The sequence below is a fragment of the Moschus berezovskii genome, chromosome 8 (genome assembly GCF_049115385.1).
Source record: "Moschus berezovskii isolate FMDL1 chromosome 8, NW_MosBer_1.0, whole genome shotgun sequence".
Classification (NCBI taxonomy): Eukaryota; Metazoa; Chordata; class Mammalia; order Artiodactyla; family Moschidae; genus Moschus; species Moschus berezovskii.
In genome coordinates, this window is record NC_142467.1 from 92265794 (window position 1) to 92291707 (window position 25914).

Sequence of the window (25914 nt, forward strand, 5' to 3'; positions counted from 1 at the left end):
CTGAGATGACAAATGGGACCTGGGAGGCTTTCTGTGCATGTGTGCATGCGTGTGCATGCGTGTGCGCACACACAGTGACACACACAGCAAGGGTAGGGGGGCATGGATATTCCTTCGGGGGTGGCCTGTCTAGCCAGCACCGAGCGAGCCGAGGGTACAGTGCATCGTCCTCCTCCGAGTGACGCAGGTTTGCGATGGGACGCAAGCAGCTGGCTCACGTGGCCCCAGTGTTGGCACACCTGTGCGGTCCTAGACTCAGCCCCGAGTCACGAGGCAGGGATCCTGGTGGAGTTTCCCTTCCACTAGACATCCCAGGCCAAGGCGTTCAGGGCCTCCTCTTCTCTTGTGAGGAGCTCAGAGGGAGGGTCCCCAAGTACCCCCTGGAGGGGACAGAAGCAAGGGACACGGCAGCGCAGGGGTCTCCCAGGCCTGCAGTCTGCTGGCACCCTCTGGGCCAGCCCCATGGTCTCTGTCGGATGCCTGCAAGCCTGTGAGCACAGCCCGGACCCGTGTGCTTGTTCTAAAGCCACACCTCCTTCTGCAAACTTTTTCAAAGACTTGAGGTGAGGCTGTATAAAATCAGATTCAGCCTTTGAAAGCGAACATTCCAGGGACTTCCCTGGTGGCTCAGTGGTAAAGAATCTGCCTGCCAATGTAGGAGACACAGGTTCAATCCCTGGTCTGGGAGCATCCACCTTTTCGCTACTGTGAACACGATGTACGTGTGTATGCTTGAGTATCTCTTTGATTCCCTTGCATACACACCTAGGAGTGGACTCTCTTGGTCACCTGACTCCTTTATCACTTTTCCTTCCCTGAGATGCTCTAGACCAGGCCGCCTCACTCTGCAGCCGGCTTTAGGGAAGGTAATTCCTTACAGTGGCTGGTGCGGTTCTATCTGATAGGCATCTACACGGCCTGGGGCGAGGGGGGTGAGGATCTTAGGAAGCACATCCCCCAGAAAAACCCAGTGATTAAGATAAATAATATCTTAGTTAGGGACTTTGGGAAGGTCATGTACATATTGCCATATTTTAAATGGATAACCAACAAGGACCTACTGTACACCACATGGAACTCTGCTCAGTATTATGTGGCAGCCTCAATGGGAGGGGAATTTGGGGGAGAAAGGATATAAGTATATATATGACTGAGTCTCTTCGCTGTTCACCTGAAACTATCACAACAAGGTTAATTGGTTATCCTCCAATACAAAATAAAAAGTTTAAAATTTGAAAAAAAAGATAAATAATATCTTCATATGCTGTTGTAAAAAATCGAAATGGGACTTGCCTGGTGGTAGAGTGGTTAAGAATCCACCTGCCAATGCAGGAGACACGGGTTTGATCCTTGGTCTGGAAAGATCCCACACACCCTGAAGCAACTAAGCCTGAGCACCACAACTACTTAAGCACACACCCTGCAGCATGTGCTCTGCAACGAAAGAGGCCACTGCAATAAGAAGCCTGCCACCGAAACTAGAGAAAGCCAGTGCTGCAACCAAGACCCAGCACATCCAATAGTCAATTTATTGATTTAATATATATATAAATGTAAACATTTTTAAACATTAACACCAGGAGAAATATCAATAACCTCAAATATGCAGATGACATCACCCTAATGGCAGGAAGTGAAGAGGAACTAAAGAGCCTCTTGACAAAGGTGAAAGAGGAGAGTGATAAAGCTGGCTTCAAACTCAACGTTCAAAAAACTGAGATCATGGCATCAAGTCCCAAGACTTTATGGCAAATAGATGGGGAAACAATGGAAACAGTGACAGACTTTATTTTTTGGGGTTCCAAAATCACTGCAGACAGTGACTGCTGCCATGAAATTAAATATGCTTGCTATATGGAGGAAAAGCTATGACAAACCTAGACAGCGTATTAAAAAGCAGAGACATCACTTTGCTGACAAAGGTCCTTTTAGTCAAAGCTGTGGTTTGTCCGGTAGTCATGTATGGATGCGAGAGTTGGACCATAAAGAAAGCTGAGCACCCAAGAATGTGAATATGAATCTTCGAAGCGTCAGCTTTGGAACTGTGGTGCTGGAGAAGAAGACTCTTGAGAGTCCCTTTTACTGCAAGGAGATCAAACCAGTCAATCCTAAAAGAAATCAACCCTGGATATTCACTGGAAGGACTGATGCTGAAGCTGAAACTCCAATACTTTGGCCACCTGATGTGAAGAACTGACTCATTGGAAAAGACTCTGATGCTGGGTAAGATTGAAAGCAGGAGAAGGGGGCAACGAAGGATGAGATGGTTGGATAGCATCACCGACTCAATGAATGTGAGTTTGAGCAAATTCCAAGAGACAGTGAAGGGCAGGGAAGCCTGGCATGCTGTAGTCTATGGGGTCGCAGAGTCAGACATGACTGAGCAACTGAACAAAACAACAAAGCTCCTGTTGCAGGTGCTCTGTGTTGGTGAGGTCCTTTTGAAAACCGTCCTGGCATGTGTGTACTGAAGGAGGAGGCCGCTGGCCTCACCTCAAGTCCCTCAGGGAACTTTCCACCACCTTCCAACCTACAGGGCTTCAAGGAAGCTCATCAGCACTTTCTTAGAAAATTATCTATTCTATAAGTGGCACCAGTAGGCACCTCCCTCAGCCCTGCCTGGCTCTGAATAGGTGCTCCATTGATGTGGCCAAGTCAGGCCTGCGTCCCAGGAGCCATAATCCCAGGAAGCAAGGTCGGAGGTGTCCCCGGGGCACTGGTTCCCAGTCCAGGACCCTCAGGCTGGGTCCAGAGGCTGGTGTTAGGGTTCTAGAACTGGGAGAGGATAAACTTGTGTTATTTCAGGCACTCGGCTCATGGTACATTTATCACAATGACCACGCTGGAAAACCAGTGCGCTGGTTCCTACGCTGGAATGGCTTTCAGAGCCCAGAGCCACAGACTGTCCACCCTAGAACATTCTGCTGGGACCCTGGCAACTCCTGGTCTCCACCCTCAAACCCCCAGAGAAGACGATGACCCTTCAAGGGTCTCAGCCACAAGGGGGCGGGCTCGAGCAGCCTCGGGAGAGGTGACAAGACTGGCTGTAAGCTCTGCAAGACGCCGCCGCGTTTCAGGTGGGGTCCGGAGCGAGGCGGGCTGGGGGTACGCTTCTTCCTGGTTGGTTTGGCTTCAGGGCACAGGGCAGAGGAGACTGGCGGGCTACAGTTCCTAGGGACGCAAAGAGTCGGACATGACTGAAGCGACAGCATGCATGCATGCACGCACGCACAAGGGTGCGCACGTCTGTCTTCGGAGCACTGAGTTTGGGACTCTCTGTTCTCAAAAGGCAGCAAACGGAAGAAACTCAAACAGACCCGGGGCAGGCGCTGGGCCGGAGCTCGCGGGCTGGGCTGAGGGCCAGTTGGGAGCAAGGCCACGGCGGTCCTCACAAACCGTCACCTTCCAGCTCAGCTGGTTGCGCTGGCCCTGGTGGCGGTCTGAAACTGCTGTCGGGCCAGTTCCCTTCCCCTCGTGCCTTCCAAGAAGTGGGGAGTGTCGGAGGGAGCTGGGTGCCCGACCGGGGCTGCCCCCGCCCAGACCATCAAGAAGCCGCTCAGCCCAGTGATCTGGCCCCTGGCGAGACAGCCTGGAAATGCACCGTGGGAGACGATGACCGAGCCCGAGGAGCGCGAAGGTCTCCGCAGACTGACTTCAGGGGAGAGGCATCCGGCCGGCGGGCGTCTAGACTGTGGTGTTTCTGGGATGCTAGGGTTGCGGAGGGGGGGGTGGGTGTGTGCAGAAACGCCAGCCAGCGGGAGAACTGTGCTGCCACCTGGTGGGCGCGACTGCACATGGCAGGTGGACCCCAGGTGAAGTATCAGCTAAGAACAAGGGGTGGGGGTGGGGGCTGTCCCAGCCCCCTAGGATCCTGAGAATGAAGAGGGAGAGTGTGAAAAACTTGCATGGATTTAGGGCAGGTGAGACCCCCTGGGCCAGGAGATCCCACGGACCATCCCCCCTCCCAGGAGATTATGTTCCATGACCATGTGACCTCTGAGGTCCTGGGAGGCTGCAAACCTTTCAATACACACCTGAGGGGGAGGGGGAGGGGTGACTCACACTGGCAGGGGGCCACCCTGGTTTACACCCTCTGACCATCAAGGTCTAATCTGAGCTGTGGATCAAATTTAACATCTTTCCAAGTAACGAACTCAGAGTTTCTTCCTGGGCATTGCCCAGTCATTCTCTGTGGGGGACTGTCCCCGGCACTGTGGAGGTGCCCGTGGCTGGGAGGGGGGAGCCGGGGGCCGGCTTGCCTCGTAGGCCCCTGTCACGAACGAGTAACCTGGGAAGTGATCATTTATAACTGCAGTCGTGTAAAGATGAATGCACACTGGGTTGTTACTATACAGTCATTAAGATTTTATTCACTTTTTAGAAGAATGAAAGTCCAATAAGGTGCCCTGAGGGGGGCCCTCAAGAAGTGGGCACCTGATGTCCCCTCACATCCTGATGGTCACCCCAATGTGGTTATTCTGGGCTGGGCAACGGTGAACTCCACATGCCTTGTGCAGCTGCTGTGGGGTAATCACATCCTGTCCCCATAGCCTCCCAGGCTCCTCTGTCCATGGAGTTCTCCAAGCAAGAATACTGGAGTGGGGTGCCATTTCCTCCTACAGGGGATCTTCCCGACCCAGGGATCGAACTCACATCTCCTGCATTGCAGACTGAGCCACCAGGAAGTCCTTTGGGGGAGCAAGTGGCGAGGTCCAAAGCTGACAGGGCTTGTGGCCCCCAAGAGGGCAGCATTAGCCCTCAGGAGATTGGGGCAGGGGCACATGGTGGGGGTGGGGGGGGTTGGTGCTGAGCCGGGAGGTCATGTGACCTGACAGGGCTTCAGAGGCTGCCTGGGCTGGTGCTGAGCTGGGGCTCCTTCTCTCCAAGTGACACAGCCCTGACTTAGCCTGGCTGTGGGACCTGCAGCTCCGTCTCACCTTGGAGGGGATTTGCAGGCGCTGTCCGGTCCAGGCCCTGACTCCCTGTCCACTTCACCCGGCTCCCTACGCATCGTAGTTTGCTGGAAACAGGCGACCGCCACCCTCCCAGCTCCCTCCTGGTAGCAGACGTGAGATTCCTGGAAGCTGCAGGCCAGTGACCACGGAGTGGTCCACTGACATCGCCATGAAAGGCCGCGGCCATCAAGAACATGGGCTGCCATGAAAAGGCTCCGAGGAATGGGACAAGGCGCAAGGATAATAATGCACCTCCCTGAACCCCACGACCCCCAGAGGACAGTGCCCTGTTTGTGCAGGGGGTGCAGGCGTTCCGGACGAGTTTCCTGCATACCCGTGACCGCCCCATCACAAGAGGGGGCTGTCCCAGCATCCTGGCGTCATTCCATGGACCCAAGACCAGACTCTTAAACTCTCAGGACTGGAAGGAGCCAGGGGACAGCACTGGGGTGGGTCATCCTCTAGGGGGCTGTCCTGCACACTGCGGGGTGTGGGGCAGCATCCTCCACCCCACCCCTCAATGCCTAGAGCCCCCCAGTCATGACGACCACAGATGAGACCTGACACTGCCCAGTGTCCTCTGGGGCAGGATGAACCCCTCTGAGACCGCCTGTCTTGGTCCAATAACAGAAATGACTCTGGAAGCAGCTGCTCAGCCCCTTGCCCAGGGTCCTGGATGTGAGGTTCAGAGTGAGGAACCGTGGAGGCACAGGGTCCTGGGCTGCTGTGTATCTGACAAGAGAAGACAGATGCAGAGACTCCTTGTTGCCCAATCCCTGGAAAGCACAGCTTCCAGCCTTTCTATTTCTTGGCCAAGAAACCCGGCCGAGGCCGGGCTGCGTTCCTGGCACTGTGGCCACAGCAGCTCCGATTGACCTGGGCCTGTTTCCGGCAGGTGCTGAGAAAGCGACCCAGCTGACCCAGGAGGCGGGACTCTGCAGTGCTGCCTCCCCCTCCAAGGTCCTGGACTGGGGGCGGCTCTCACCTGGGGGGCAGTCTAGGAACATCTGTGGTCTTCAGGACCAGGGGTGTCCCGGGCATCCAGTGCATGGGGATCAGGAAGCCGCTCTGTGCCCCGCAGTGCCCTGGATGCCCTGCCCGCTACCGCCACAGTATCCACAGCCCCGAGGGGGAGACCCTGGGTTAATTATTTGGGGAAAAGTTGAGTCTGATCCCTGCTCATGCTGGACACAGAATAAGCTCCTGCCAGTCAGACAGTACAAACTGGGGTGACCCCAGGATCTGGGACTGGCCTCATGTTGCTCCCACTTAGGCAGTGTATCCCATCTACATGTCAGGAACACACTGAGAAGAGGTTGGGGGAGAGAAGCCACAGCCCTCATGACCAGGAAGGACAGGGCTTGGAGGACATAGATCCAGGGCTCCGGCCAAGCCAAGGAAGAGCCCAGGCCCCGTGCTCCCCCCGGGTCTGCAGCCATGGCCCTGGAGGCCTCCCTGCAGAACCGTCTTTCCCAGCCCCTTCCTGGTCAACCCGGCCCGCCAGCGCATGGCCTCGGGTGAAGTAAACACAGGCTGGGCGCCAAGGACAGCGGCTTGGCCTAGAGCAGGCGGGGCACCCGTTGGGGGGATGAGCCCAGGGACACAGCCCTGCCTGGGGAGGGGGTGGGGCGTGGGGCCGAGAGCACCCCCTCCTTCTGGCCTCGACCTTGGGGCTGAGCCAGCGCTAGCCCAAGGCCCCGCCCCCCCCGCCCCTTGCTTTAACTCTCTAGGTGACTTTGGGACAAGGGGCCCATTCCTCTCGAACCCAGCCCTGAAGATTCTGTCTCAATGCTGCAGTTGAAAGATGGGGAGTTCCTGGGGCCTCCTCGCTTTGAGCACCATGTGGGCCACCAACCCCCTGGGGGACGCTCAGGATGGGGGAGGGGATGGGCAGGGAAGCCCAGGGCCATAGGCATTTGAATTTGCAAGTAGAGAGCCATTTGGAATCCACCCGACTCTAAACTCAGGTGTCCAGTGTGAGCAGGGATCAGGCTCAATGCTCTTTCCAAATAATCAGCGCAGGGTCTCCCCTGGCACTGCTGACCTCAGAACTGAGACATTCTCTGTGGGGGGCCATCCTGGGCACTGTGGGGTGTGGGGCAGCCTCCCTGAGCCCCACCCCCTGGATAGCAGATGCCTCCATCATGATGACCACAGATGCCCTGGACACGGGGGTGGGGGGGTCAAAACCAACCCAGTTAGAACTGCCATCCTAGCTGGGGGACTGGGCTCTTGCAGGGAGGCTGGGCTGACCCACACTGGGGCCGAGCCCGACTGGCCACTGCAGCTCTGACCCTCCTCAGGGACTGCGAGCTGTGGCCCTTGGTTGGTCTGATAGAAAGCATTAGATCAAGGACGTCCCTGGTGGTCCAGTGGATAAGAATCCACCTTGCAATGCAGGGGACTTGGGTTCCATCCCTGGTCAGGGAACTAAGATCCCACCTGCCGTTGGCCAACTAAGCCTGGACACCACTAGAGAGAAGCCCACACCACACTGTAGATCCCAAGCGCTGGAACTAAGACTGAATGCAGCCAAATAAATATTAAAAAACACGCAGGAGACCAGCCTAGACAGAACGCCGTTCTCTAGGACATCTGGCAGTCATGCCTCAGGACTGTCCACAGTCTGCCCACCAATTCCCAGCTCCCTCCTCCTCAGCGCCTGCCTTCTCCCCACCTCCAGGGGTAGGCGTGGACGTGGTCTCCTAGGGAGACCTCCCTGGACCCCAGGCTCTCGTCTCTGCTCCGTCCTACCCGGCACCTTTCCTGGTTTCTTCCTCTTGTCCTTGTTTGCTTGGGTGTCTGGGCCAGCGCTGTCCTCAGAGAACAGGGCTTCATTCTTGGTCTCACCACTGGGTTCAGCACCTACAATCGCCCTTGGCCTGTGCTGGGCACCAGGGCGCTATTCTGACCCCCGCCTGACCCACCACTCACTCCTCAGCCGCCCAGCTTCTCCAGCCACTTTCCCTGATGCTGGCCTCACCCTCCTCTAAATGTGGCCAGAGCCCTCACTAGACCAAACAGTTGTTTTGTTCTGTCCTGTTTTTTTTTTCAACAAACATGTACTTTGAAATAAGCTGGGGTTTACAGAGAAGTTGCAAAGACAGTAGAGAAGGTGCCATCTGTCCTTCCCAGACTACTCTTCCCTGTGGCGTGTCTGTCACAGCTGGGACAGTGACATGGGGACACTGCATCCAGATTTCACTAGCTCCCCCATCCACCGTGTCCTTTTTCTGCCTCAGGACCCCACACTTTGTTCAGTTGTCACATGTCCTTAGTCAACTCTGGATCATGACAGCCTCGTGGTTTTCCTCACCATCTTCTCACTAATTCTCTGTTTGTTTTGAAAAAAAAAAAAAAAGTTTCTTTCCATTTAAAAATGCCATTTAGGGTTTATTATTGTTATTTTAAAATGAATTAGTAAATATTTAAAAATTTTCTCAGTTTTAATTTTGAATCTGGTAACTTTTGATAAATATAACCCAAATTTAAAAAAAAAAATCTCTTTGGGGAATTCCCTTGTGGTCCAGTGGCTAGGACTTGGTGCTCTCAATGCTGAGGACCAGGGTTCAATCACTGGTCAGGGAACTAAAATCCCCAAAGCCATGCAGTGCAGCCAAAAATAAAACAATATTTCTTAATTAAAATAAAAACACAGAAACTCCTTGGAACCTGCAGGATCAAAATGTTGGAGAACTTTCATCCTAAAGCAGGGTTGGCAAGCTCTGGCTTGAGGGCCATGTGTGGCCCTCTGCTTGCTTTTTTTTAAATAAAGCTTTATTGGCACATGGCCACACCCATTTCTGCAGGTGTTGTCTCTGGTGATTTCAAGATACAAGGGCAGAGCTGAGTAGCTACAGCAGAGATACCTTGACCTTCAACCAAGAGAATATTTAAGGTCTGGCCCTTTACAGAAAGTTTGCTACCATTGATCTACATTATAGCAAGTTTGGGGCAAGTGCTTGTTAAAAATCAGGCCAAAACCTTATTAGGGTGTGGGACCCCCAGAAACATCAAATACCATCAAGATGTTTACCACATAATCGAAAGCAAACACCACCATGAACTATCCCTCAGCCATGAGAAGGAGGGAAGCCCTGTCACTCACTGCCATGTGGAGGGACACTGAGAACAGTGAGAGAAGCAGACACAGAAGGACAGACAGGGTGTGATTCCACTGATGGCAGATGTCCAGAACAGCCTGATCCACAGACAGAGAGTGGGATCCTGGTTGTCAAGGGCTGGGGAGGGGGGAGTGGTGACTGCTGATGGGGATATGGCTCCTTTTTGGGGGGATGAATGTTCTGGAATTAGCTAATGGTGGCTGTTGCACAACTAAGCATGAAAACACACTGAATTGTACACTTTAAAGGATGAATTTTATGGTTTGTGAACTACAACTCAATAAAGGAAAAAGACCCCACAGGCCTGTGCTCCTGCTGCAGGACACTGTCCTGTTCCATATCCTACACACCTGGTCTCCCCACCACTGCCTCACCTTGCAATTCCCCCTCCCCTCAGACACAGTAACAGCCGCACCCTTCCCCCAGCTACACCCCAGGACAGGGCCTGTGGCACCCCAAGGGGTGGCTCACACTGCAAGATCAACACAGTATAAAGAAGGGGAAAAGTCAAAGCTGTTCCTCCTTGAAGCAAACTGCAAAGATCTCAGGCAAGAATACATTTTTAAGCAACTATAGGCAGAAGAGATTTCAAGGCAATGTCCCAGCAGTGGGCGGGATCCTGGGACCACAGTGCCAGCTTCACAGGGGGCCCCAGGGTGTACCCATGCCACCATCATCCCTGGCTGGGCAGCCAGCGGCGTGCAAGGAATGACCTCGCGGGGTGGAGGTGCTGGCTCTAGTCAAGGCTGTCTCGTGACCTTGGGTAACCTCCTCCAGCCATAGTTTACAGAGGCGTGAAGGCTCCCTCGCTGGCAGCACATTCCAAGGGCGGAGATTATATCTTGACTAAGTGACTTGCTCAGGGCTGCTGCCAACAGGGGCCCCATCCACGGTGCTTTTATTTGCTGCAGGCTCCCCATACCCATGACCACCCCCTCAATCTCTTACTGAGTTCAACCCAGCTCCCCCGTGGTAGGTTGAGCAATTCCCCCAAAATTCACGCCCATCCAGAACCTCAGATGGTGACTGTTTTGAACTGAATTGTGTTTCCCAAACTCCTGAGTGGAAGCCCTGACCCCCAGGACCCTGGACTGTGACTGTATTTGGAGCTGTTGTTTTAGTTGCTAAGTCGTCTTTGACTCTTTGCGACCCCATGGATTGTAGCCTGCCAGGCTCCTCTGTCCATGGGATTCTCCAGGCAAGAGTACTAGAGTGGGTTGCCATTTCCTTCTCCAAGCGATCTTCCTGACCCATGAATTGAACCTGCATCTCCTGCATTGGCAAGCAGATTTCATTACCACCAAGTCACCTGGGAAGCCCCTGTATTTGGAGATGGATTTTTAAAGAGGAGATTAAGGTAAAATGAGGTCCTGTAGGAAAAGGAGTACATCAAGGTTGTATATTGTCACCTTGCTTATTTAACTTATATGCAGAGTACATCATGAGGAACGCTGGGCTGAAAGAAGCACAAGCTGGAATCAAGATTGCCAGGAGAAATACCAAAAACCTCAGATAAGCAGATGACACCACCCTTATGGCAGAAAGTGAAGAGGAACTAAAAAGCCTCTTGATGAAAGTGAAAGAGGAGAGTGAAAAAGTTGGCTTGAAGCTCAACATTCAGAAAACGAAGATCATGGCATCTGGTCCCATCACTTCATGGGAAATAGATGGGGAAACAGTGGAAACAGTGTCAGACTTCATTTTTTGGGGCTCCAAAATCACTGCGGATGCTGATTGCAGCCATGAAATTAAAAGACGCTTACTCCTTGGAAGGAAAGTTATGACCAACCTAGATAGCACATTAAAAGGCAGAGACATTACTTTGCCAACCAAGGTCCGTCTAGTCAAGGCTATGGTGTTTCCAGTGGTCATGTATGGATGTAAGAGTTGGACTGTGACGAAAGCTGATCACCGAAGAATTGATGCTTTTGAACTGTGGTGTTGAAGAAGACTCTTGAGAGTCCCTTGGACTGCAAGGAGATCCAACCAGTCCATTCTAAAGGAGATCAGTCCTGGGTGTTCATTGGAATGATTGATGCTAAAGCTGAAACTCCAATACTTTGGCCACTTCATGCGACGAGTTGACTCACTGGAAAAGACTCTGATGCTGGGAAGGATTGGGGGCAGGAGGAGAAGGGGACGACAGAGAATGAGATGGCTGGATGGCATCATCGACTCGATGGACATGAGGCTGAGTGAACTCCGGGAGTTGGTGATAGACAGGGAGGCCTGGTGTGCTGTGATTCATGGGGTTGCAAAGAGTCTGACACGACTGAGCGACTGAACTGAACTGAACTGAAAGGTGGCCCCTGAGCCAATGGGACAAGGGCCCTTATCAGAAAGATTAGGGACTTCCCTGGTGGTCCAGTGGTTAAGATGTTACCCTCCAATTCAGAGGGTGCAGGTTTTATCCCTGGTTGGGGAACCAAGATCCCACATGCCTCTGGGCCAAAAAGCACAACATAAAACTGAAGATATTAATATCTTATGTTACATAAAATACTGTAACAAATTCAATAAAGCCTTTTAAAATGGTCCGCACCAAAAAAAAAAAATCTTAGGAAAAAAAAAGATTAGGACACAGGTACACACTGACGGGAAACCACACGAGGACTTGGGGAGAAGGTGGCCATCCTCACACCAAGAAGAGAGGCCTCAGAGGGAGCCAGCTTGTAGACACTTTGATCCAGGACGTCCAGCCCCCAGCCTTGGGAGGGAATAAGTGTCCACTGTCCAAGGCCCCTACCTGTGGTATCAGGTTGTGGCAGTTTGAGTAGACTAGTCCAGAGACCTCACTTGGAAATAAGATCTTCACAGATGTCACTAGCTAAAGAGAGATGAGGTCACTCTGGGATAAGGTGGGCCCTGACCCGGTCCCTATTAAGGGAGGACACACAGGGACTTCCCTGGTGGTCCAGTGATTAAGAATGCCTTCTGATGCAGCAGGACAGGGGTTCGATCCCTGGTCTGGGAACTAAGAGCCCACATGTCACAGAGCAACTAAGCCATCACGCCACTAGAGTTCAAGAGCCTCAACAAAAGATCCACGTGACTCAATGAAGATCTCCCGTGCCACAGCTGAGATCTGAGACAGCCAAATAAACACAATTTTTTTAAAAAAATTGGGGTCTCAAACAGATAATTATACACTTGTGTTTACAGCAGCACAATTCACAACAGCCAAAAGATGTAAATAACCCAAGTGTCCATCAGCAAAGGATGGATGAATAAACGTGGTCCCTCCACACTGTGGAAAACGATGCAGCCTTAAAGAGGAAGGAGATTCTGACATCTGCTACAACACAGGTGAACCTTGAGGTTGTGATGCTCAGTGAGAGAAGCCAGACACAGAAGGACACACACTCTCTGATCCCACTCACAGGAGGTCCCTGGAGGAGTCAGAGCCACAGAAACAGGAAGTAGATGGTGGGGACAGGGGCTGGGGGAGGGAACGGGAAGTGAGTGTTTCATGGGGACAGAGTTTCAGTTTGGGAAGATGAGAAAGTTCTGGAGATGATGGTGGGGATGGTTGAACGACAGTGTGAATGTGCTTAACGCCATGAGCTGTGCACTTAGAAATGATTAAGAGGGTGAATTTTATGTTATGGGTATTTCAACACACACACACACACACACACAGACACGAAGATGCTCCAAATGCTCACAAGAGCCTGTGTGCATCTCAGTTGTGCATGTGGAGCCAAGTCGCCTGTGAGTAAACACGGCAGTCCTGGTGGTCTCACAACACAGGTGACCGTCCCCAGGTGGCACTTCTGCCATTCCCCCCACCCCCAGGAGGTGGCTGACATCTCAGTCCTAAGGGAAGGGAGCAGGGACCAGGTTCCCCGAGTGTTCTTGAGGATTCCCAAGGACGGAGAGGAGGGCAGGTGGGTGCGAAGGCACCGGCACTTCAGCTCCCACTCTCGGCTCCCAGGTTGTTTACTGAGCTTGGACGTGTCCACCTCACGGGCCAGGCAGTTCCTGCCCCGAGGTCAGGAAAACAAGTTCAGTTCAGGACAGGGAAGCACCTCCCTGGCAGCTGTCCTTCCTGGTGGATGTGGGGCCGGGACTTGTGGAGGGTAGACCCCTGTTGGTCACCTCCCGGAGGCGCGGGCTCTGGGCCAGGGGCATATCATTTCCCCACTGCTCCCCGCTTCCTTCTCGCCCTCGGTCAGGGCTCACCACCAATCTGCTGAAGGGCCTGGGGTCCCTCACTCAGGCCCAGGTTTCCATGGATACCAGAGAGGCCGGACGACCCCTGATGTCTTCAGGAAGAAGGAAGTCAGAGCCCAGAGAGGGGAGGCATGTGGGGCTCGGGCGGGAGACCCCAGGACAGCAGGGTGACAGGACACACTTCCTGTCCTCCCAGGGCCCTCGCTGCACCGCCTGAGGACATGGGTTACAGAGCTGATGCCCTCACCCCTCCAGCAGCCCTGGGTGAATTTTACCGAAGGGAAACGGAGGGTGGGAGCAGAAGCCTGCCTGACCAGGGGTCTTGGAGCTGGGAAGTGTTGCATCCCATGTCTGGCTCCAGCACTCACACCACCCCCAAGCATTGTAGAAATGGCCCTGAAGCTCCCTAGGCCTCTGCCCACTGCTGCTGGTGGTGACCAGGGCCCATCACCTTCTCTGTGCCTCGGTGTCCTAATCGGGAAAACAAGGAGGTCAACTGATTGCTGCCATGGGTAGGGCTGAAACCCTCCTTGGCCCCCTACTGCCCTCAGAATAAAGTGGTCTCACCTGAGGCCTTCCTGCTTCCCCTCACCTTGCATCCCTGCCCACCATCCTAGAACCAGGATGGGTCTTGGCACACACCACTCCCACCACCTGGAGAGTCCTTCCCACCCTGATCCACTCCAGGGCACTGTCAACTGCAGCTCAGATGTCACTTCTTCCAGGAAGGCCTCCCTGCGTGAGGCCCCAGAGGGAGCACTTGCTGCTGTCCTCAGGCAGTGCTGTCACCATCAGTTCACTTGACCAGGGTCTCTTTTATTATTATTCTTATCAGGTAATACATGTGTGCATGTATGCTAAGTCGCTTCAGTCATGTCCTTCTCTTTGGGACCCTATGGACTATAGCCCACCAGGATCCTCTGTCCATGGGATTCTCTAGGTAAGAATACTGGAGTGGGTTGCTATTTCCTCCTCCAGGGGATCTTTCCAACCCAGAAACTGAACCCGTGTCTCCTGCATCTCCTGAACTATAGCCAGATTCTTTACCCACTGAGCCACCAGGGAAGCCCCTCAAGCAGGGTTCCAACTAGGGTGAGTCTGTCACCCAGGGGACACTGGGTTGTATCTGGGGACATCTGTGGTTGTCAGGACTGGGGGTTCCTGGCATCGGTGGAGTGGGGGCACCCCTCAGCTCCCAGGATGGTCCCCGCATTGCCAAGGGGACCTGCCAGCCTTGCCCCTCGGCCCCGGGACAAGGGAGATCTGGTTGCTGGTTTGCCAGGGGTGTGTGCGGGTGTGGCTGCCTCTCTTACTGCCTACCCTGCAAGCCCATCCTCAGTCTGCAGCCCCGGCTCACAATGAGGAACCCAGAGCCGGCAGCCCGGCTCTCTGGGCCTCCAAGGTGCCTGGCTTTGCGACTCCTGTGGGCAGAGGGCTCTGGCTCGCCTCTTGCCTCTCATCCGGCCAGAACTGTCACTCAGCGGGATGTTAGTCAGATAGCTGGGGACAGCACGTCCCATTCCAGGAGGCTCAGGAGCTCAAACCTTGGTGCGGCCACTGACTCAGCTGGGAGCCCGCAGGGATTACCGCGTGGGATCGGTCTCGGTAGGGTGAGTTCGCTCTCCGCCGGCCCTGCTGTGTCACCCACCCTGGTCACAGGCTCACTTCTCCACGCAGGAGGTCAGGTGACGATTCCTCCCCCAGCCTCCTTCTTCCCTTCTTCTCCTCACTCCCTAAACATCTGGCTGGGCAGTTGGGCAAGACCCCTGACCTGGAGGAGCTTACAGTCCAGCCTGGGTGGCACAAGCAGCTGATCTGAATGTCACAGAACAGTGACTGCGTGGCCCTGGGCAGGTTACTCAGCCTCTCTTTGCTCCCAGTTTCTCCTCTGTGATGTGGAGATAGCCATGTGGCTGTGGCGAGTTCCAGAACGAGCATGTGGGAAGGCAGCAGGGTAGGTGCATCAGTCAGCTGCTGCTGTGTGACAAGTCACCACCAACATAGGCTCCAAAACAACACCTTTTGTTGTTTCCCGGTTGCTCTGTCAGAAAATGGGGATGTGGTTTCACTGGGCCCTCAGCTTGGAGTCTCAAAAGCCTGACACCCAGGGACTGGCTGGGCTGAGTCCTTATCTGGGACCGCAGGGCCCCCTTCCAAGCTCGACAGGAGGTTGGCGGAATCCACCGCCCTGCAGTGGAGGGACTGAGGCGCTGTTTTCCTGCTTGCTATTGGGTGGGGGGTGCTCTCAGCTCCCAGCTGCATGGCCTTCTTCCCGGGCAGCACACACACAATGTGGCTGTTGGTCTTTTTCAAAGTCAGCAGGAGTGTCTGCTGCTGCTCTGATCTCTCTCTCCCTCTCTGTTTATTGTGGTAAAAAGCAATTTACCATTTTAACCATTTCTAAGTGAACAGCTCCGTGGTATTAAGCACATTCACATTGTTGTGTGACTGTCTGGACCACCACACAGAACTTTCTTATCTTCCCAAACAGAAACTCTGTACCCATGAAACGCTAACTCCCCACCATCTACTTCCTGTCTCTGTGGATCTGACTCCTCTAGATATGTCTCTGGTCTGTTGTAAGGGCTCATCTGATTAGGTCAGGTCCACCCAGACAATCCCCCTTGGGATGAACCCCAAAGTCCACTGATCAGGGGTCTCTGTTACAACTGCCAAGTCCCTTTGGCCACATCATGTGAGTCTAACCATGGAGCGGGATCCCACCCTCCCCAGGTTCAGAGTGTGGACACCAGGGGTGGAGATCTAAAGAACCATCTTGGAATTCCCCCTCCCTCAGGAGGTACACAGACGTGAGGAGAGCTGCTACTGACCGGGCTCCTGGGAGTAAGAAGCACACAACGCCCCCCCTGCCCCACCCCCAGAACACTGATCACGTGGGGCACAGAGAAGACAGCAGAGACCTCCGGGGAAGTTGAAGAGGCTTTGACTCCAACATGGGGATGTCTCAGCAGCCTCGGAGCCTGGGCAGATGGCTGGGGGAGGACGGGGGATGACTCTCACCTCCAGAAAGCTCTAGGGCCCTCAGGATAACTCCTGGCCCTCCCAGTCACCCCTCCCTCCGGAGAATCCTCAAGGAGAGCACTTGGTGATCCTCCTGTGGGTGCCAGCACTGTGGTGGTGACAGCCAGTCCAGCTCTGTGCTCAGAAACGGAAGTGAGTCTCCTGGGGTGCCCTGAAGGTGGGGGTGTGTCTGGATTTGAACCTGAGTCTTTGGTGCTGGGAGCCCCCACAAACTGGCAGAATTCCCCCAAAAGAATAAACCCACTGGAAGGGCTGGCTGCCTGACGAGATAGCAGACAAGACGCACAGAGTTGGGTCTGCACAGCAGGCGTGGGTCCCAGTGCCATCCACGGTTAGACGTTCGTGTCTGTTTTTCTGTGTCTCCCCTCCCCCACCTCAAGGATGGACGAACTCTCCATTCTGCAGATGGGTGACGGTCCTGCATGCCCACAGATTAAACAGAGGGTAGGGGCCTGCACACACACCAACTTCCTATCATACTTACAAGATGAGGCCACTGTGGGGAGCTGGGGAAAGGGTGCATGGGATCACTGCATGGTTTTTGCAACATCCTGTTCTGTTCTGTTCTGTCGCTCAGTCGTGTCCGACTCTTTGTGACCCCGTGGACTATAGCCTACCAGGCTTCTCCATCCATGGGATTCTCCAGGCAAGAATACTGGAGAGGGTTACCATTTCCTTCTCCAGGGGATCTTCCCGACCCAGGGATACGAACCCGGGTCTCCCGCATTGGAGGCAGACGCGTTAACCTCTGAGCCACCAGGGAAGCCCTTCCTATGAACTTGGAATTGGGCTTCCCAGCTGGTTCAGTGGTAAAGAATACACCTGCCAATGCAGGAGACACAGGAGATGCCAGTTCAATCCCTGGGTTGGAAAGATCCCCTGGAGAAGGAAATGGCAACCCACTCCAGTATTCTTGCCTGGAGAATCCCATGGACAGAGGAGCCCGGTAGGCTACAGTCCTTTGGGTGGCAAATAGTTAGACATGACTGAGCATGCATGCATGAATCTGGAATTATTTCAAATTATAGGTTTTCTTTTTTTAAAAAAAAAGTGAGGAGACTTTCCTGGTGGTTCAGTGGTTAGGATTACAAGCTTCCACTGCAAGGGGTTCAGATTTGATTGCTGGTTGGGGAACCAAGACCCTACAAGTCAAGCAGTGCCACAGAAAAAAACAAAAACAAAAAACAAATGAAACTATAGGTGTGTCTAGGTGTGACTGAGACAAACGAGGCACGCCTTCTCCAACCACTGCCATTCTACCCGACACTGACCTGCCTGTGGGACCGCCAGCAAGGAACAGGTGCCTGCATCTGCAGTGACCAGGCCCTCTGCTGCCCCTTGGTGGCCAGAAGGAGTCTAAGTCTCCAAACCCTTGGCTCCTGGTGGACCAAGCTCCAGGGGTTGGCAGGACTATGAAGGTGATAAGATGCCATTCCCCTGATTAGGTAATTTCCTGGAGAGGAAGGAATTCAAGGGTATAATTAAAGTCCCAAGTTAGATACCACGCTTGTGGTCCAGTGGTTAGAATCTGCATGGGGTATGGGTTCAGTCTCTGGTCAGGGGACTAAGATCCCACATGCAGTGTGGTGCAGCCAATAAATAAATAAAGTATCTTTGATATTAATTTCTCATCTAAACGCTTTCTTTTCTGTAATCATCCTCTGTGGTTTTTCAGTCTTCTAACTTTATTGAGGCTTTCAATGACTAAGTCAAAGACCTCTCTGGGTAACATTACATTACGCTTGAAAATATGGGGGTTATTTTCAAATATCTTTTGATACTGATCTCTAATATAATTCCACAGTGATAAGAGAATAGGCTCTGTATCATTTCAATACCTTTAGACCATGAAATTTTTGCACCTTGTTTTATGTCCCCAGATATGTTCCAGTGTCTTTTAGTTTATAATCATATAATCTTTAGTTTATAATCATATAATAAAAGACATATTATATGTCTTTTAGTCATATAATCTATGAGAACTTGAATAGAATTTGTATCCTACTGTTGTGAAAACTGTATAAATCTTAATTATGTTGAATTGGCTCATACAGCTTTTCAGGTCTATTGTATTCTTCTGCTGTTGCTGCTACTGCTAAGTCGCTTCAGTCGTGTCCGACTCTGTGCGACTCCATAGATGGCAGCGCACCAGGCTCCCCCGTCCCTGGGATTCTCCAGTCGAGAACACTGGAGTGGGTTGCCATTTCCTTCTCCAATGCATGAAGGTGAAAAGTGAAAGTGAAGCCACTCAGTCCTGTCTGACTCTTCGCGGCCCCACGGACTGCAGCCCACCAGGCTCCCCCGTCCCTGGGGTTCTCCAGGTGACAGCACTGGAGTGGGCTGCCACTGCCTTCTCCGACTGCATCCTTCTACTTCTCTGTATGTTCATTCTATTCCTTTTTGAGAGTTTGATATTGAAACCCCAACTAAAAATTTATGTACTTAAAAAGTAATTGTCATATACAGTGGAACTTATATGTAACCTTGTTCTGTATTCTCCAAGTCTCCTATAAATGTGTTATCATAGCTTCATAATTTAAAAAATAAAAAAAGAAAGAGAAAAAATAAAATTAAATAAATTCCCAAATTAGTTGACTTCGAGTTAATCAAAAGGATGCACAGGTGGGCCTGACCTAATCAGGTGAGCCCTCGCTCCCTAGGGCAGGGCCCTTCCTGCAGTGACTGGAGGGATGAGGGGCCCCCTGGAGGAGTTCATGCAGCCAGGCCAAGACCTGGTGGCAGCCTCCAAGAGCTGAGAGCCATCCCTAGTGGGCTGCTAGCAAGACAACGGGCACCTGGGCCTGACAACTGAAAGGAACCAAACCCTACAAATGGCCTGAGCAAACTGGGAAATGGATTCTTCCCCAGGTGAGCCTCAGGAGAGAACTCAGCCTGGGACAGGGCCAGCGAGACTGTGAGCAGAAGCCTCAGCCACACTTCTGCCTGGAGAGACAGGGGAGGTATAAGGTGCCGAGTCTGTGGTGGCTTACTAAGTAGCAATAGCTAGCCAGCACCCTCCTCGTGTGATGGCAGAGCAGAGAGCCTGGGATTTCACAATCACTGTCACATTTAGTCACACGCAGGGGATGCTCCACTGGCTCAAGAAATTCCAAGGGCTTTGGGAGTTGGGAGCTAGGAACCGTGGCTGAAGTTCAAAATATGTATTTAATATTAACATAAGTCCCAAGACCACACTCCCCAAAGGCTCTACCTTCAATTCCCACCACACTGGGGAGTAGGTTTGAACATTTGAATTTGGGGGGATACCAGTGGCAATTAGAAACAAGCTCCTGATACCCCAGTTCCCTGTGACCCTGTATTTGGGGCGCCTGTTGAAGCCCCCACCCCACCCTCAGCCCTCAGAACCCTCCCCCTGCCCCTAACTTCTGAGCTCATCCCAGCCTGGCCCTCCCCAGGTCATGCCTCTGTCCTCCGTTTCACATGCTCACCGGGTACACTGTACTGGGAGTGTATGTACCCAGACACACGTGTTTTAGCCAGCTGGGCCTGGCACACAGCTGTCTGCTGACTCAACAAACAAAGTCAGAGAGGAAGAACAGAAGGAAGAACCACATTCTCAGTGCACCGGTTCAGATGGATTCAGGTCTGTGCATCATGGCGGGGGTGGGAATGGGCCCTGAGATGTAGGGGCTCCTTCTACCCACCACAAATGAGCCCCTCTTCAGCTTCCCCGTGGCTCCCTGTCCCCCTGCCCCCACCTTACCATACATGACTGTCACCCCATGTGTGTTCTGAGTCAAAGGAGGCCTTGAATCTGACTACCGATGACTGCGTGTGCATCATCCCTACTCTGAGGGAGGCTGACCAGTCAAGCCGTTGCCTAGCAACGTGCCTGCCTGGGGATGCGTGGGTCTCCAGGCCATGTCTGCTGCCTGGGTTGGGACAGTTCTCACTGCCCCAGGGGCGGAAGCCTGGCTCTGCAGTATCACATGGGAGCCTCTCTGGGCCTCAGTATTCAAGTTGGTCCAATTAGGTGGCAGCACTAACCAGTGCGTGAGGGGATTCGCCCGCAGAATGTGGAAGAATGGGGCCAGGGTGGGAGCCGGTGTGATAACATACACAGAGCGCAAAGAAAGCGACGCTGGTTCACCCTGGGAGCAAGAATCTCGGGGAGCGGGGTCCCCACTCCCCACTTCTCCCGGGTGCTGCTGACGCGGGCTGGGACATTCTCTGTGGGGCTGTCCTGAGCACTGTGGGGGGTGGAGCACACCCCTAGGCCCCCCACCCACTGTATGCTAGGACCCCCTCCAGTCATGACAACCACAGACATCCCCAGACATTGCCCAGTGTTCCTTGGGGGCAGGATCACAAGGGTGAGACCCTTCTGGAGGGGGTCAAGGTTATGTCTGAGCAGCCCCTGCTGCCATGAGAAGCACCCTGGGGCCTGCTCCCCCCAAGATTCCAGAATCAGAGCCATGGGCTACAGGGGTGGGGGTGGCTCTGGGTCCTGTGTGCTGTAGGGGGGTGCCCTTGGTGGGTTTCTGTGTGGGGATCCAGTAATTACATATATATCGGGAGGCTGCGGCAGCAGCCATGACCTTCTGCAAGAATGTTTTAAGGTTTCAACTGTCTATCTTGGCAGCTCTTTCAGGAGAACAGCTTGTCCGCGGAGAGAACTGATAATTGTGGGCATTTCAACACACATCTGAAGCGGGGGACCAACCAGGAGGAAGAAACGGTCTCTGACGCGGCGTGCCAGGTTGGAGTTTGTCCCTCACATGAGGGCCACCCTCTTCAGATAAAAGATCCTGGAGGCGCTTTCAGCTGAAATGTTCACAAACTCCCGGATAACAGGGGCTATCAGGAAAACACCCGCTGCTGGGAGATCACTGAGCTCTGCTTCAGGCGGGAGGGCTAGTGGAAAGCTGGAAAAATCGTTCTCACCTTAGAATCATCATCCCGGTCTGTGCAAAATACACTCACTTCCATCTGAGCCCCTTTCAGGAGCTCAGTGGCTGCCAGGGACTCGCGGCTACCCTACTGGAAAGCCCAGCTCTGGCTAAAAGGGTAGTGGCACCTCCATAAGGAAAGCCAGTGCCATGAAGGCCCATGCTCTCATCCTTCCACCAGGCGGGAGCCAACTGGCTATGGTCCCAGCCTCCCACCCCCTACCCCCTACCCCCCACCTCCTCTCTGCCAGAGCTTCCAAATTTATGGGAAGATCCATCCGGTTTCAGCAGGGGGCAACCACATCCAGAGACCTTATGAAAGGAACCAGTGAGGCAGGGGGCCTGCCTCCACGCGACACTGGGTGATGCCTGGGGACATCTGTGTGGGCTCAGTTGTCAAAACTGAGGGCTCCTGGCATCATGTGGATGGAAGCATGGAGGCTGCTCCACCCTCCCCCCACAGCGCCCAGGATGCCCACTTCACCCCACAGGGTGACCCAGCCCGATGTCAGCAGTGTTGGATGTGGAGGACTCCGAATGGGTCCACAATTCTCACTAGAACATCCACCCTGCACATTGGTGTCCCCTGGAGCCTGACCTGGCAGACACTAAGAAACCCTTGCTGAGGGAATGGAGAACATTCTGGGGAGGGTCACCACATCTGGCCAGGCCGAGCATTCACTGCCCACCCAAGGGTGCCTCAGGAGACACTGGGCAGATTCCACAGCCAGGAGACCTGAGGGGGCTTTGAGGGTCTCTGGCATTTAAGTTGAGTCCCAAAGGAGGTGTTTCGAGAAACTGGCCTGGGGAGAACCCCCTCCCCCTTGCTCCTGCCCAGGGTCAGAGCCACTGGCTGGTTCCAGGCGACAAAGGGGGAGTCCCAGAAGCAAGATCCAGTCGTCCCAGTAGGGTTGCCCACCCCCACCCTCTGGCCTTCCTTCTCTGGTCCCAGCTCTGCTCCAGCCACTGGGGTGTGCCAGGGCCGGGAGAGTTGGGGGGGTGCAGGGATCCTGAGCTCTCCAAGATCACAGAGTCTGTGCTTTCTACATTCCTCTTACATCCAATGAACTCACAGAGGCTCCAGGTCTGTGACGCGGAGGCCCCCAGGAAAGAGTGATGGTGGACCCTGGGAGCTGAACCAGAATGTCCTGGAACATGTAGACAGAGGGTCACAGGGCTCCACGAGGGCCAAGGGGTTGACTGAAGAGGCTGGGTGCTCACTTGCACCTCTGCACCCTCTTCACATCCATCCCTGCTAGTTGCGCTGGAGACCTCATGGACCTTCACTGCCCCCTAGTGGCCACCAGTGGGAATCCCAGCACTCTGGGTATTGCCCCAGCCCCAGACCCCTCCTCTGGAGCCCCAGACTCCAGGTCCCACTTTTAGTCCTGGCCTCTGCAGACATTCAGCACAGTGGATCAAGGTGCCATCACCAGGATGGACAGTGTGGCCCTTGCTCGGCGACACTGTCTCCCCTGGACAGGCAGTGGCCCAGAAATGGGAGAGTCCACTGTCTGTACCCCCCATACTGCAGGGACCTTGGATGTGAGGGGCCTGGCAAACAGGAAGTGCTCCTAGTGACTATGAAACTAACAAGTAATCAGGAAAAGCCTTGATTCCGCCCACCTGTAGGACAGCAGGATCCCTTGGAACAGAGAACCACTGCAAGGCTGGCCATGTGTACCAGCTCAGGAGTGTTTTCTGTCTCTCCCAGCAGTGTCCACCGGGCACTGATGACAAGTCAGCTGGTCACCCTCGGCCATCATGGGCCCTGTGGTGTGTGGAGCAACCTTCCTAGCCTCACCTTCTCGTTGCCAGGAGCACCCCCCCCCCAGTGTGACAACCTCAGATGTCCCCCAACATGGACCTGTGTCCCCTGAAAGGGGAGCAGGGGGGTCAGAATCACTCCCCCCAGGTGAGACCTAGCACAGCTGAATTTCAGATGGCTCAAGGACTGAAGTGCAGAATATGCCATCCAAAACAAAATGCAGGTGGATTGTGTTTTTATAATCTTGACGTGTTAGACAACCACACAAAATAAAGAAGACAGGTCTGCTCAAAGTTTCAGATCTCTGATGACAAAAATGCACCATAAGCAGAGTTCAGAAACACGCTCCAAAAAACACTCGCAGTGGACTGTGTCCAGACAGAGAAATAGGGAGAATTGAAACATTACCAGGGCTTCCCTAGTGGCTCAGTTGGTAAAGAATCCTCCTGCAATGAGGGAGACCTGGGTTTGATTCCCGGGTTGAGAAGATTCCCCCGGAGGAAGGCATAGCAACCCACTCCAGTAATCTTGCTTGGAGAATCCTCATGTACAGAGAAGCCTGGTGGGCTGCAGTCCATGGGGTTGCAAAGAGCTGGACACAACTGAGTGACTAAATACAGCACAGGACAGAAACCCTAACAGAAAGGATGCAAACGGGCCGTTTGCCTTAGAGAACAGCTGAGCTCATAAAGAAGAGGCCTGGACACAGCAACTAAAATGGTCCTGGCTTGTTGGCTTGGCCAGGACATAAAACTGCACTTGAGAGGGTGGTGAGACACATCCTGGGATGGAAAATGGTGTATTTCTTTGTGGCTAAAGGTCAAAACAAAAATGAAAACACCCCGACTTAAAGTCACAGGCAAGGCAAACTTACTCCCAGGAATTCACCCCAAACACCAACCAACCAAGGATGAACAAAGTTTGCACAAGGACACTCACCCCAGAACACAACAAAGAGAAAACCCTTCTCACCTGAAACCCCTGAGTGAATGGAGTTCAGAGAGATTCGGGAGGGTGTTCACTGAGGGGTGAGCAGTGGTCCCCGCTGGGGGTGGGGTTTGGGGTGTGCTGTCTCTCCTTTGTCCATTCAGTTTCTTTTTACGATCAGTTGGTCAGACATTAACACGCCGGAGAAGGGTTGAGTGGGCTCACTTATCATGCTGTGATGACACGCACACTCTATGTGACCTCGCCCGGCCCCAGGTGGTTCTCCAAACTCCCCTCCTGCTTGGCGACTTTGTGACACAGAGCTAACACTGAACCTGTTTGGGACCTTCAAGGAGCACAAACAAGCCAGATGGACCACAGGGCTCCAATCTCAGTCCTGGTCTCTGTCTGTGGGCACAGCTTCCCTCCCGGGCTGAGATAAAATATATATTTTAGCTTCACTGAGGCTCGCTTTACACGTCATACAATCAGCTGGTTGGCAGCACACAACTCGAAGATTCTTAGTCAGTTCACCAAGCTGCTTGACATCCCGGCCCCACAGTTCTGGACCCTCCCCTCAGCACTGTAAGATGTGTCTGGCACCCAAACACAGTTCACCCCATTCCCACCCCAGGCCCTGGCAAGCCCAAGTCACCTTTCTGTTCCAACAGATTCACATTTTGTGCTGACTTCATCTAAATGGAATTATACGATATGTTGTCTTTGGGGTCTGCCTTCTTGTCTAACATTTTTTATTTTACACACACACGCACTAGATGAAAATAAATGTTATAAAGACATCAGATCTCCCTCAAATTTATTGCTAAATGGAACACAGCCTGAATCAAAAATCCATCAGAACTTTTGCTAGAAACCGGAAGTTGATTCTAAAGACAGCTGGTCCCCGCCAGACACTTAGAGTAAATGGACTGGGCGAGGCACTCCCGGATGCCAAGGAGCCACCTCATTCATCCCCATGCTGTTTCCTCTTCCTACGTCACAAATGTCACTCAAAGTCCTCATGGGAATAAAACCAGAGACAAGCAAATGCATAACAGTTGAGAGATCAGGACTGAGCTGTATTTCGCTCCTGAGTTAACTCTTCCTGAGGTCTCTGGTACATTTCTCAATCTGCTGTCCCACCAGGGGAGTAATAGGGTTCAGATATTTGTTCAGTCCCATGACTGAGCTCTGCTCTGAGTGAACGGCATTGATGGGTCACCCCCCATGCACATGGGAATCAGGATGAAGTGCCGCAGACCCTAATCAAGCCTTTTAAGGAGGGAGCTAAGAGCTGGGAAGCAGGTGCCACTATGGGCATGTGCCCATCCCGGGTGCTCTAGGACCCAACCTGCCAGCCCTATGTCTGCCCCCCTGCCCCCGGGAGCCTGGATGGAAGACATTCCCTGTGGCTCCCATGGGCTCTTGGCAGGTGAGACAAACCCCAGAAGTGAGCAAAGCTGAGAAGATGCAGGAGTGCACGGAGGACGCCTCTTAACTCATCCTGGCTCCGAACAGCCAACCAAACACCTGAGTGAACTCTAAACAGAGAGTAAAGAAAAACCTCATGACACCAACCTGTGCCTGCTCAAGTCCTAGCTGTCTTCAGCGACGAGGTTCAGAAACCCAGTGTCCGCTCCCTGGAAGAAAAACAAACCATGTTAGCTGGGCCTGATTTGGCCTTAACTGCCACATGGGGGTCAGCGGTACTATGATGAAACAGAAAAACCCTTTGGCTGTGGGTGGGGAGCGTGGAAGGGCTGCCTTCTGATCACTCTGCCAGACATTGGGGATGGTACAGACAGGACGCTTCAGAATGCAGAGAGATGAGAATAACAGGGCGATTTGCCAGAAAGGTTTGCTAGTGATCTGTGGTGGTATCCGTGATGAAGTTTCCACGTGTTCCGAAACTGAACTGGATGAAAGGACTGGATGTTAATATGACCTTTTATAGTTTATAGATGTTCACCCGCATCATTGGACCCCCATGGTCTCCTGGGAGGAAGGCAAGAGGA

The 25914-nt window shown here is 53.3% G+C and overlaps 1 protein-coding gene across 4 annotated transcripts in view; it reads right to left on the reverse strand.

Annotated features, from left to right (window-relative positions):
- Positions 1-25914, reverse strand: part of GNG7 (G protein subunit gamma 7) — a 139983-nt gene that overhangs the window by 69079 nt on the left and 44990 nt on the right. For all 4 annotated transcript variants that reach the window (XM_088838856.1, XM_088838858.1, XM_088838857.1 and 1 more), the window contains exon 2: positions 25478-25539. The gene's annotated coding sequence lies outside the window, so the exon portion shown is untranslated. The remainder of the gene's footprint in view (positions 1-25477; positions 25540-25914) is intronic.